Source organism: Thermobia domestica, chromosome 6, assembly GCF_964235325.1.
Source record: "Thermobia domestica chromosome 6, izTheDome1.hap1.1, whole genome shotgun sequence".
Lineage (NCBI taxonomy): Eukaryota > Metazoa > Arthropoda > Insecta > Zygentoma > Lepismatidae > Thermobia > Thermobia domestica.
This window is the reverse complement of record NC_137459.1, coordinates 48,696,790-48,708,980: the sequence shown is the minus strand read 5'-3', so window position 1 is coordinate 48,708,980 and position 12,191 is coordinate 48,696,790. Positions and strand designations below refer to the sequence as shown.

The following is a 12,191-nucleotide window of genomic DNA, read 5'->3' as shown; positions in this document are numbered from 1 at the left end:
ATTTCAAAACACTATATTTGACCTGTGTGTTAAGTTTGTAAATATAAGAAATTGCCCATAAAACTCTCATCAAATTGTTGCCCTATAATTTTGAGAAGGTTTTAGGCATAACATCATAAACGTGGCTTCTTTCAGAGTTAAATGCTTAATTCCTTTACGTGTTAATTAAGGAAAAGTACCGGAAGTTATACAACCCATCCTACACTTGGAGCTACTAGGTTGTGCAGTGTCTTCGAGAAGTATGGTTGAGTTCCGTAGGGCTGCTCTGCAGGAGTGATTACACTTATGTAGCTGAGTGATACACCGTTTAGTTTGGCAACTCAAGTATTCTATTCTATGCAGAAACAAACACATTGTTATCTGGATCCAGAAAAATGTTAAAGTGTGTTTGCATGTCAGTATGTTTCTATGTGTGCACCATTCACACCACGACAGACATCCTGGCGAGTTTCATGCAGATCCTATCCCCCTATTGATTCTTGCTTTCAGGTGGTTCATATGTTCGCATTATCGATTTTAAATAATTCCCAACATCTTTGATAAAACTCCACAAGAAAAAAATATTGATGTAAGGTTAGGACTTCTTGTGACAAAGGAATGATTCCTTGATGTCCGATCCACTGTTCTCCAAAACAAACATCCAAAATACATGAAACAATACGAGCAAATTGAGGGATTCTCATTGTGCTGAAAGATAATTTTATAGGTAGATGTTTCCGAGGTCTCAAATTTGTGGAAAAACAAACAGTTCCTACATATCCTGGTACGAATTCAAGGTGACCGTTTTTTCGGAGAAGAGAAAATATCCAGTGATTTGATTCTTCTTCAAAACACACCAAATGTTAACTCAGAGAAAATGCAGATAAAAATTAATCATCATCATTAATTCTATGAACCATATTCACACCAAATTCATGCTCTCGCGGTTTGTCTCGTGGTTTTATTTCCTGAAGTAGTTGGATTTTGCACGCATGCAGTCATAAACTCTTGTGAATCAAGTCTTAAACTGTCGTGGGTGGAAGACTTGACTCGATAGTCGGCATGGAATTGACTTCTGTAGGTTATGCATGTTTTATCCTTTTCGACGGTTTCCTCTGACGTACGCGGTTTTCCGGTAGAATGTTTTTTTGTCGCAATACCTGTTTCTTTGAAATATTTGTACCAACGCTGAATTTTGTTTGCATATGGTGGTGATTTCTGATACTTGCGTGACCTCTAGTGCATGGGGTACCGGGTTCAAACCCTGCTCCCGCCAAGTGAACTTTGTGGTGGGCAAACACCGTGTGCGTGGATTTCCTTGGGGTTCTCCCGTTTCCTCCCACTTTCTTCATTCCACCATTTTATTCATTGCTCATCCTCACCGTCTCCTTTAGCCTAACCGACATAACCGCAGGACGTGAAACTAAAAAATTTCATTTCATTTTCTGATACTGGCGTCTAAATTGTCTTTCGATTGCTATCCCTGATTTGTGTTCTGCCAACCACAACACACTGGATTTTCTCCTGTGTGGTTACTATCGTTCTTGTTCATGCACACACTTTACGTACACTAAATATGACGTCGTAATATGCAAAGTTGCTACTTAATTCACTGATGATAACACATCAACAATACGTCAGTTCTTTGACCATTCCAATCTCGTCACTCAGTGCTCTGTGGGAGTTGCCAAACAAAACGACGCATCGTTCAAACACCCTAATGACATCACTCCTGCACAGCTGTCCCACGAAACTGCACAATTCTTTCTCGAACATCCTATAAAGATATAGGAGGAATTCAAAATTTATTCATCGATTTTGTTTCAGAATGACTAATTATTCTAAACCTACGGATCGCGACCAACTTGCGGTAGTAAAGAAGTGCTAGGTGGTGGTGAAGTCTTTGTGATGAACTTAACTTTTAAATTGAACTTAAGTAGAGTACTTAAGTATATATTAAAAACTAATTACTCTAAATTTTCGAACGAAGTATAAAGTTGTTCTCTCTTTACTTCATACATGTTTGAGAAGTTTTTTTTTCTTCATTTAAATAAAAACTAAGAAAAATCTTGATGCAATATAGATTTACTACTTAATTGCTTACTCAATATTATACAAGACAGTTAACTCATCACATTACTTAGGAAACGGTATAGAGTTTAAATTTCGTCTTCTGCTAAATTATAATATATATATTTGTATTAAAAGTAAATAATATCTAGCCGTCCAAATTGTTTTTCGTTTGGTAATTTATGGTCAGAATCTCGATTTCCATCCTCATTTTGCTGGCTTTCTGACATGAGGATCACTACACCTTAATTTAGTAGCTTCGCCCTTTCCAATCCTTCATCAATACCAGAAATGCTTTAATGTGTAGAGAATGGAGCCCGGGACAATCCGCCCTAATTAGATGTTTACATAAGAGCACATAATAAGTTAACACAGTTATTGTTTTCGTAAAAAGAAAGAAAGAAAGAAAGAAAATAAAGAAAATAAAAAGAAAGAAAGAGGAATGCATTTACTGAAATTGTGTGTCTCATTAGATTTAAAAATGAGTCCCAAAATTATATTTAAAAATGCAGTTGAGAGTTACTTTACGAGTTCGTGGTACCCATATTTCGATCAAATGGTTTTGGGACGTCCGTTCGTCTGTTCGTCCGCTTGTCTTCACGTGTGTGCTCCAGACCTGAAAGGGACTTTTGCTCGTGGGTATGTGATTAGTATATGCGCCTTCGGAGCGAGACACCAGGGTTCGGTTCCCAGTGGGAGCTTATTTGGTTTGAATCCTACGTTACGCTATAGATCCATGTCTCATATAGCCTTGATGCTAAAAGGGATCTTTAACTATAATCCAATCCAACAGACTTGTCATACGGATTAACATATCGGGACCAAAGTTTAAACATATTAGTTTTAAAGAAATAGATTCTCTCAGTCACTTTAACACAGCTTCTTATTCTTTCGTTTCGGATCTTATCTATTAACGTGGTAAAATCACACATCCCCTTGAGCATATTCACTTCGGCCACGTTCAGTTTCTTCTCTTGCGCTTTCTTGATTCCCCAAGTTTCTGTTTCATGCAGCATTGGTGGTTTCACTACGAACTACTAGGCTCTTCTTTCACTTATGACACTTCTCCTTTTATCAGAAAGTATAACTGAAATCTTTCGCACCTAAATTCCCATCCTTACCAGTAAAAACTAGGTATTTAAGTGTATTTACTTTCTTTATATCACGTCCTTCTACCTGTTTTCTCTTAATCTCCTCCAAAGTTCATATGTTCAGTTTTTTCTAATCTATTTTTTAATCCTCCAAAAGTCTTCTCCACTCTTCCAATTTCTCTTCTAACTTCTCTTTGTTGATATTAATTACGTAAGACAATGCCACTTTCAAGCACCATACACGAAGGCGATGCGTCCATAATACCTTCAGACAGGACATCATAGTATGGTCTTTCATCGTATTGAGGCCGTTCAACGAGCACATTGCCTGGTAACGAGAGAAGTGTCCGTGTTTTTTACCTGCAATATATGTAGATGAAACTGGATGGTGGAAACTAGGGATGCAAACAGAAACGAAACACGTCGTTTAACTTCCAAGAATATATTGACGAATAATTACAAAACATTATGCAAAACTTGAAAAGGGGATACTCTTTAGAAAAAATATGTGTATTCAGCTACTTAGCTTTGAAGATTCTGCAAGGTGATTAATCTTCTTTCGCTTCACAGGTCACTAAAGTGTCTTCATCTAGGAGCACAACACTATCACGAATTACTTTCAAACAATACACTCAGTAAATTGGAATCCTCATTAGACTCGAATATAACTTGAATCTTCCGTTTGGCACCAATCGAATTCCATGGGCCGCTTCCCCCACTGCCACCTGCCGGACTTGTAATCAAGAAGAGAGAGACTCGTGCTTGAGCTGCACATGTATAGGCGGTAGGCAGCACGTGAATAGTGGTGTTGCCAGATCCCTAGTGGAGAACGTGTGGTACCAGCTCCTCAAAAAATAATAATCATGGATGATATATGAGATCAAGCAAGATCCCTAATGTAATCCTACTATGACAGGTATCAACCAGTGTAGCTTACGCTACTCTTGATTCTTCTCTTAGTTTCTTCATGCGTTCATTGAGATTGGTGAACATACGTTTCTGGTACGCCTCTACTTCTCGGGCATTTCCAGATTTCTTGAAGCAGCACTGTGTTATAAGCTTTCTATAGGTTGATAAACACTACCTTAAGAATTAGGATGATTAAATGAAGAAGGGGTAGATTATTGGTGGTTTGAAATTATTTCGGATGATTTTTTTTTATATCGAAAACGGGGGAGTTTAATTTGTTTATACTTTGTAAATAAGCATTTCATTAATGACCCTATTACTCATTTTAAAATGTTTAGGGGGCACGGTGGCTCAGTGGTACAGGCTTATCTCTGCTGCGCGGGGTCCCTGGTTCGATCCCCGGTCACATAAGTTTATGGTGGACAACATCGTGTCCGTGCGTTTACTCGGGGTACTTCCGTTTCCTCCCACTTTCTCATTCCAGCGATTGTTTCATCATCATTCACTTGCTTTGATCGTCATCTCACTAAATTTAACAGACATAAACGCGGGACGTTAAACTGAAAAAGTTTAAGAATTGCTTTCTGGTGAGATTGAGCTTTCCTGAACGATTTCCGCAGAAATCGCCCAGGGCGTGTTGTTGATATTTCATACATATACGTGTTACGAGCGGAAATTACGTACCGTTTTCCCAGAACTCTCTAGCATTTAATTTTCGAGTTTTATCTTTCTGACACTTTTGAACGAATTCCACTATATACTTTTTAAGTTTTACGTCACACGGTTATGCCGGGTAGGTTAAAGGAGTGTCTACTACAAACTACAGAATATGTATTCAACTAAGAAAGGCGTCTGAAAGGGCTTTTTGGAAGGTAAGTTTTAGACATCCGAAAAGGACACTTCTGAGGGCACTTCTAGACTTAAAACGTCTGCCTTGCAAAGAATCCTGCAGTCATTGAAAAGCAAAAATCACTTGGAGATGGACAAGGGAAGTAGGGTGGATGAGGGAATATTTCGATGTTCTTATCATATAAAAAGCCAATTACAATTTGGGGTCGGTGAGGGGACTGCATTCTCCCAGTGAAGACGACAATTTGACTCTAACAGCTATGGACAAGTTGTTGCACTCCAGTAAGCCCTTATCTAGCAACAATACACTTCCTAGTAATTACTTGTTCCATTAGTACATGATTAGCCAGAGTTAGCTTGCATTTGCCCCAGGGCCAAAAATGTGTCCCTGTAGTGACCAAACGGTCAGTGATTGGTGGTTATGTCCATTAAGAATTTTTTTCAGGTTCAAAATATCTACAACATATCACAGTTTCAGTCATTTTCATCAAAATCCAGAATATCACTATCTTCGGCTGCTTTCAAAAAAGTGGCCCTGTAGTGGCCAAACGGTCAGTGATTGGTGGTTGTGTCCATTGAGACTTTTTCTCAGGTACACAATATCTACAACATATCACGATTTTAAGCAATTTCACCGAAATCTAATTTCCGTAAAGATTGTGCGGGTCCTTTTTCATTTCGAAGAGAGCCATTGCCCCCTTAAACTCTTTTCTCGCAAAAACGACAAAACCCGTCATTTTCTACTTTGAAGTCATCTTTGCATCGCCATAGTTTCGTTTCTTTAATGTGGCTCTTTTAATCAAGATGGCCCATTTTTGAAAAGGGGGCCTTTGCCACCCTTAACCTATTTTCCGAAAGAAACAAAAAATACGTGTCGATTTTTTTTTCGGTTTACTATATATGTGCCAAGTTTGAAGAAAATCGGATGAGTGGAAACCGTTGCGAAGCTACCTCCTTTTACATTTTCATTTTTTGGACTTAACCTGTTTTTGCCCCAAAGTCTTCAATTCTTTATTTTTCTATCTTTAGAGCTTAGCATCTCTTTTCAGGAATGAGACTAGATAACATATGGACCTACAGCTTAACGTAAGACTTGAACCACATGAACTCCTGCCGGGAATCGAACCCGGGTCTCCATCGCGGAAGGTGCGCACACTAACCTTATAGCAACGAAGGGGCTCAGAAAATACAATTTTAAGATTATTAAAAACTGAACCACAAGAAGCCTCACTGAGAATCGAAACCGAATTTTCCATATGGAAAAGGAAAATTTAACCGTTTAACCATAAGTCATCAATCCAATATGACAGTAAAGCTTTCAAAGTGTATGCTTTATTTGTAATTGCAAGCATTCGTAATTACTTCGCCTGGTTTTTGACGCATTTTATATTTGTTTCACAACAGCCATCTTCGGTTACGTATTAATCCATCAACATAGAGCTGCAGAGTAGCTGATCCATTTCATCAGACGTCACTCACAATATTCTAATTAAAAGGGTGAGAGAAAAATCTTTCACCTGTCGTAGCCATTTCTCCTGTTGGTTAATATGCAAGACAGGACAGTTCAGTGTGTTATCTATTGTGTTCGAGGAAAGATGTCAAGGATTGGCCCGTGTGTCATACAGTCAGTTCCCCTAGGCCGTTTATTGGTCTGACTCTTATGGGGCTGAGGAGGAAAACTACAATTATTGTCGGAACAGTTTGGCGCGGGACGCGGGGAGCCACATAGGAAGCGAGCGCGGAACTCAAATGAAGGGCAGCTCAGCAGTGTGTTACGAGACGATGGATTCGTCTCAACGCTTGTGGGTTCGAATAATACTGTGTTAGTGATATTGTGACTTTTTTGTTATTTATTTTTATAAAAAAAAAATATCTGAAGATAGTAGCAGGTAAATCACAAACGGATTTTGTTTATTTTATTTATTCCTGATTTCTGCATGGCATGCTAGAGAAATGCCACTGATCTCACTGATGACAACTTTTGTTTTTTAATATGAAATGAAATAATTAACAAACTCTTGGTAGATTAAAATAAATCTATAAATCTACAAGCTATTATAATTAACAACACTTGTTTCATCTATGATCAACATAATTCTATGATCAAATATGTATCTTCTTCCTTTTCACTCTCTTTCTCCTATTTACCTATTTGCTATGATTAGTTAGTGCGCTATAATTACTCAAGATCAGTTATAAGTTTAACATTTTCTCATAGAATATTCTATGTGATTTAAAGGAAATATATAATAACTTTCATGAACAAACCATTATTTTGATAAATAGTTTTAATATGGATTTGAGCCCAGTTTTTCAGCAAAACACGAGAAAGAAACTTTGAAAGGAAATTGGTCTCCACCCATGTCAACATGGAGTCCCAAGTCAGAGTGGCCGATCGTAGGATTCAAATTTGGGACCTCTCCCTTGCAAAGCAACGCAAAGTAACAAATCTCTTCGTGGTCCAGGTGTAGGAGAGTATTTATGAACCCCCGAATCAGCGAATATTTTTTTAAGATCTATTAGTTGATTCCCTTGCCGGAAGCCATCACAATGGGCCCCCTTGAATTGAATTATATATAGGGTACTCCAGTTCGTGCTGCGGGTCCTTCTCTCGTTGAGTCCTCTTGCTGCTACAATGGCTGGCTATCCTCTTCTGGGAGCCGTGAACGGATAACTACCACTATTAAAACAAAACAGAATTCTCCATTAATATTTTGATTTTAGCAAACATTACACGTAAAGTTTTGATAATTATCATAATTATATATTGATGATCGGTTTCGCTGTCGTTTCAGTGATTCTTTTGTTATTCTACACCCCAAGGACTTAACCTAAGCTCCCTATCTGCATGATATTGGGTATACTACACCGCATATGTAAATAAACTGTTAGTACTTAAATAAGTTTTATTATTATTAAAATTATTATTTACATTTTATCGATAGGAGGGAGGGGTCAAAATAAGTTTGGTACTAATCGGAAATGTCATAATGTACACATCCCACATACACAAAATGAATAAAAAAATAATTTAAATATTCAGTAAGAATTAAAATAAGCTCTAAATACCAGTTGCAGGATCCTTTCGTCCAGGGGCCTCGATGCGTTGCACCGATAATTTTTATTGCTCTGTTGCGAACACTGTTATTTCATAGAAAACCAGTTGGTAAAACAGCTTAAACTATTTCTTAAAAATTCATAATATTTGTTGATTTATTGATTAGCTGATTTGTATTTACGCCCTCAATCAGCAGCAAGGCTCTGTAGGATGGGACCTATGGTATAAAGTGCTAACTGGTCCATTGTAGTCAATTTAATCCTCTCCCACCGCGAATCGAACTTGGAACTTCGTAACTTAAACTAGAAATACAAATCACTGAAAAAAAAAACAATGTTTATTTTAAAATAATAACTGTGTAACACTTTCGCCAACTAACTGAACATATTGGCTTCATTAGACTGACATCTGTGACACTGTCTCTGACAGGGTCTGATGAAGCCAACATGTTAATTTAGTTGGTGAAAACTGTTACACAGTTATTATTTTAAAATAAACGTTGTTTTTTTTCAGTGATCTGTATTTCTAGTTTTAGTTCTTTAGGATAGCAAAGCTAATATAAACCAGTTAGTTATTGGATCTCGTGCACCTCACCCACTGACGTTGAACCCATTTCTAACGGGTTCACCTTTATATCAAATATATACAACACGAGGTCGCGGGTTCGATTTTTGGTGGGAGAGCATCAAGTACGCTTTAGCTTCGGAAACTTCTAAAACATTTTGGATATAACCCTTTTGGAGTACAAATTAATTGAATTGTAATTATATAATTTACTGTCATGACAATAAAGCAAGTTTTGAAGTTGTTTTAAAATATTTGCATTCATATTATAATGGCCTAAGAATATTAGAAAAGAGTGCATAAACAACATTCAGCTGTCTCTTGATATTTACTGAATGATGAGACTTATTCCAGGGCTAAATGATTTGCATTTTTTACCTTCAATTCAAAAGTTCAGGCGAAGGACGTTACACAGTAAATTGTAGGTTCTCCACGTCTGGTATACCCTCAGTGCTAAAAAAAAAGTGAGACGTTAAACTCAAATTGTTGCAATTCACTAAGATTGCTTTTAAGGATTGCCTTCATAACGTAACTTACACTACAAGATAATATTATGATCGTAAATAACTTATCAAAACATTTTTTTTATTCTTTTAAAAATATTTTTATTGGTCTTTGAATATTGATAATAAGAGTTGCTTCAAACTAAAATATTTGTATTGAATTGAACACCATAAAAAGTTATGTTTGTTCTAATTGCCGATTACCATTTTCTAATATTTAATAACTTATATTAAATTTAATAGAACTGAAGTTTTTGGTCGGATTTCCTATACAAACCAGTTGTCCACTGGCATAAGGAACCCGTAGATTCCTTGCTGAAGAAAGAAAATGTATCTATTCAATTCTATCCTTGTCAATCCAATCCATTCAGGATTGTTTGTACGAATCTCTAAATTTCTTCTTTATGTTAATCTCTCGCTTTCTCGGCTTAGGGTTTACCCAAAGGTCTCTTTCATAAAAAAAAGACTCAAGGCGAGAATCATCTTTTTAAATTCGAGACGAGATCATACATTTTTGAGTCTCGTGAGTAACACTTATTCACCCAACTCATAAATCTCAAACACTGTTTTAGTGTTACACTATAAATTGATTTAGTGATTATCCGAGCACAGTGAAAAACTTTGATCAACGTTTCAAGATACGCAAGTCGTTACACAATATTTTCCAACAAGAAATACGGTTTAAATGCTGTTATACCACACCGCTCGTAAGCCTCTCGGTACGCGGAAGGGTTCTAATTACTTTCAGATGAAGTTAAGGGGAAAATATAAGGGCATACTTTTTGAACATACTGTATATCTACGAAACGAGGAAATACATTTTCAAGACGCGAGGAGAAAATCTCTCTGAGAATCGAAATAAGAACAAATTCTTCGAGAATTGAGGCAAGACGAGACTTCCATAAAATTTTACGAGACAAGAAGACAAACCCTTATTTCTCATCTCGTCTCGTCTCGTCTCGTAGGAAACACTAGTTCCCATAAACACTAATAAAATTATCTTCAGTCAAATTTTACAAGAGACGTTTATGCCAATTGGTTACAATTAAAGATTGTAGTCTAGTCCAGGGTTTTTCAACTTGGAGGTCGCGAAGATAAGCGGAAGAGAGAAATATAATTAGAATCTAATACCAGAAAATATTTTTAAATATATATTTTTTAAAATTTGTTCTGATATGCATATTTTTATTTTTGTACATACTGTTAAGAACAAAAAAAAAGTCTACTAAATGTTTTCAACAGGTGAAGAGTTGTTTAAAAATCAATTTAAATGAAAGAGGTACGATATGAAACTCACGAGAACTGCGTATTGAAATACCAGAAAAAAAAAAAACATAACAAAACCTGCATATTGAAATACAATTAAAATTGAAAGTTAATGAGATACCTGAGCGTACTGTGATTTCACTAGTGCGGCAATGTCCGGTTCAATCTTCCTGACGCACATTATCAAGTAATTTAAAGCACTCAATCACTTTTTTTTTAAACAATTATCCGTGTTTTTAAACCAAAATTAGAAGTCACTTTATTTTTTATCATATGACCCAAAATTAAGAGTCTTCATCCCGGCGAAGTTAAAATACCGCTAATTTTACATTAATTATGTGATATCTTCAAATAGATAAAAGATAATCGAAATGTGGAACAAGAGCGCCCTAGACAATATCATTTTACATGAGAAACCGTTGTCATGACTCACTTATCTGCTTTCAATTTTGAGCCATTTTGAAAATCGGCATTTATTTTTGCGTTTCTAAACAGCTGAAAACATAAAGCCACTAGGTGACTTGTGATAACGGTACCTCACGCAAAATAATATTGTCTAGGGCGCTCTTGTTCCATATTTCAATTATCTTTTATCTATTTGAAGATATCACATAATTACTGTAAAATTAGCGGTATTTTAATTTCGCCGGGATGAAGACTCTTAAGAGAGTTACGATTGTTACGAAGTTTTAAAATATTCATACGGTCTCCAATTTGAAACAGTATGACGGATCGGACTCTATATTTGTAATATGAATGAATTGACCAAATTTGATTTTAAGCCATTCCGTTTTAGGGAAGTTACTGTATTTACTATTATAAAGGGTGTGTTTACACATTGATTCCTTTACATTATATACAAGAAATATATTCTACTATTATAGAAATAGATGAATATCGTGAGATCTCCGCAATAAGTGTATTAAACATCCCACAGAAGCTTATTACAAACCAGAAATTAAGGTCGTTGGAAAGAGGATATGATAATATGAGGGTCGTGATAGGAATTAAGGTGAGAACCACTGGTCTAGTTTTTACAAAAACTGCTGATGATGTTGATTTTGGAAATCCCTTGCGATGATTTTTTTAATAAACCTTGTTGATTGTTTTCCGACTTCTAGTTCAATGAACGTTTTCTGTGCCAATAAGATTATACATTATTTAAAAATATAATATGATAATATTATTATACAACATAATTATATATATTATATTACATCCATAAGCTCTTTCCGCCTTATGCAGAGTCATTTTGACATTTGATTAGAGTCATACTAAAGGCCTGAATACTGCAGGAAACATATGTTAGTCGAACTCTTTAGTATGGCACTAATCACGCGTCACAACGACTCTGCATAAGGCCCTTTGTGTTTTGGAGCAATGGCTTCATTTATAGCAATTGCGTTGTTAGGACTAGTGATGAGCAAATGCAAGACCAAGACCAAGACCCGGGTGGTCTTGGTCTTGGTCTTGGTCTTGCACATGCGGTCTTGGTCTTGGTCTTGCACTGGAACCCTCGGTCTTGGTCTTGGTCTTGGTCTTGCACACCTAGTCTTGGTCTTGGTCTTGGTCTTGCACACCCAGTCTTGGTCTTGCTTGCAAGAGTCTTGCAAGTTTTGCTTTTAAGAAATCTATGATTTTCATAAGTAAATTTTACTCTGGATATAAGGGATAATAAATCCTACATTGCGCCAATAGTGAGGGAAATACAATGTATGTTTCTAAATGTAATATATTTTACCTTCGTGTAAGTGTGATGATACTGTACAACATAGGCGATGACCTTTACTTTTTTTTTCAATGGGTGATCACGCTTCACTACTTATAAGATAAATCACAACATTTCGTAATATTTTTATGTTTTAACAGATCCAATACTCCACTGGTTTCCAAACTGGGGAG

The 12,191-nt window shown here is 36.3% G+C and overlaps 1 protein-coding gene across 4 annotated transcripts in view; it reads left to right on the top strand.

Annotated features, from left to right (window-relative positions):
- LOC145687978 (ETS domain-containing protein Elk-3-like) overlaps positions 1 to 12,191 on the top strand; it is a 282,670-nt gene that overhangs the window by 166,426 nt on the left and 104,053 nt on the right. Inside the window, exon 1 of one of the 4 annotated variants that reach the window (XM_081761602.1) lies at positions 6,514 to 6,787. The exons of the other annotated variants lie outside the window; for them this stretch is intronic. The gene's annotated coding sequence lies outside the window, so the exon portion shown is untranslated. Of the gene's footprint in view, positions 1 to 6,513; positions 6,788 to 12,191 lie in introns of those variants that run through there. 4 annotated transcript variants of the gene reach the window in all.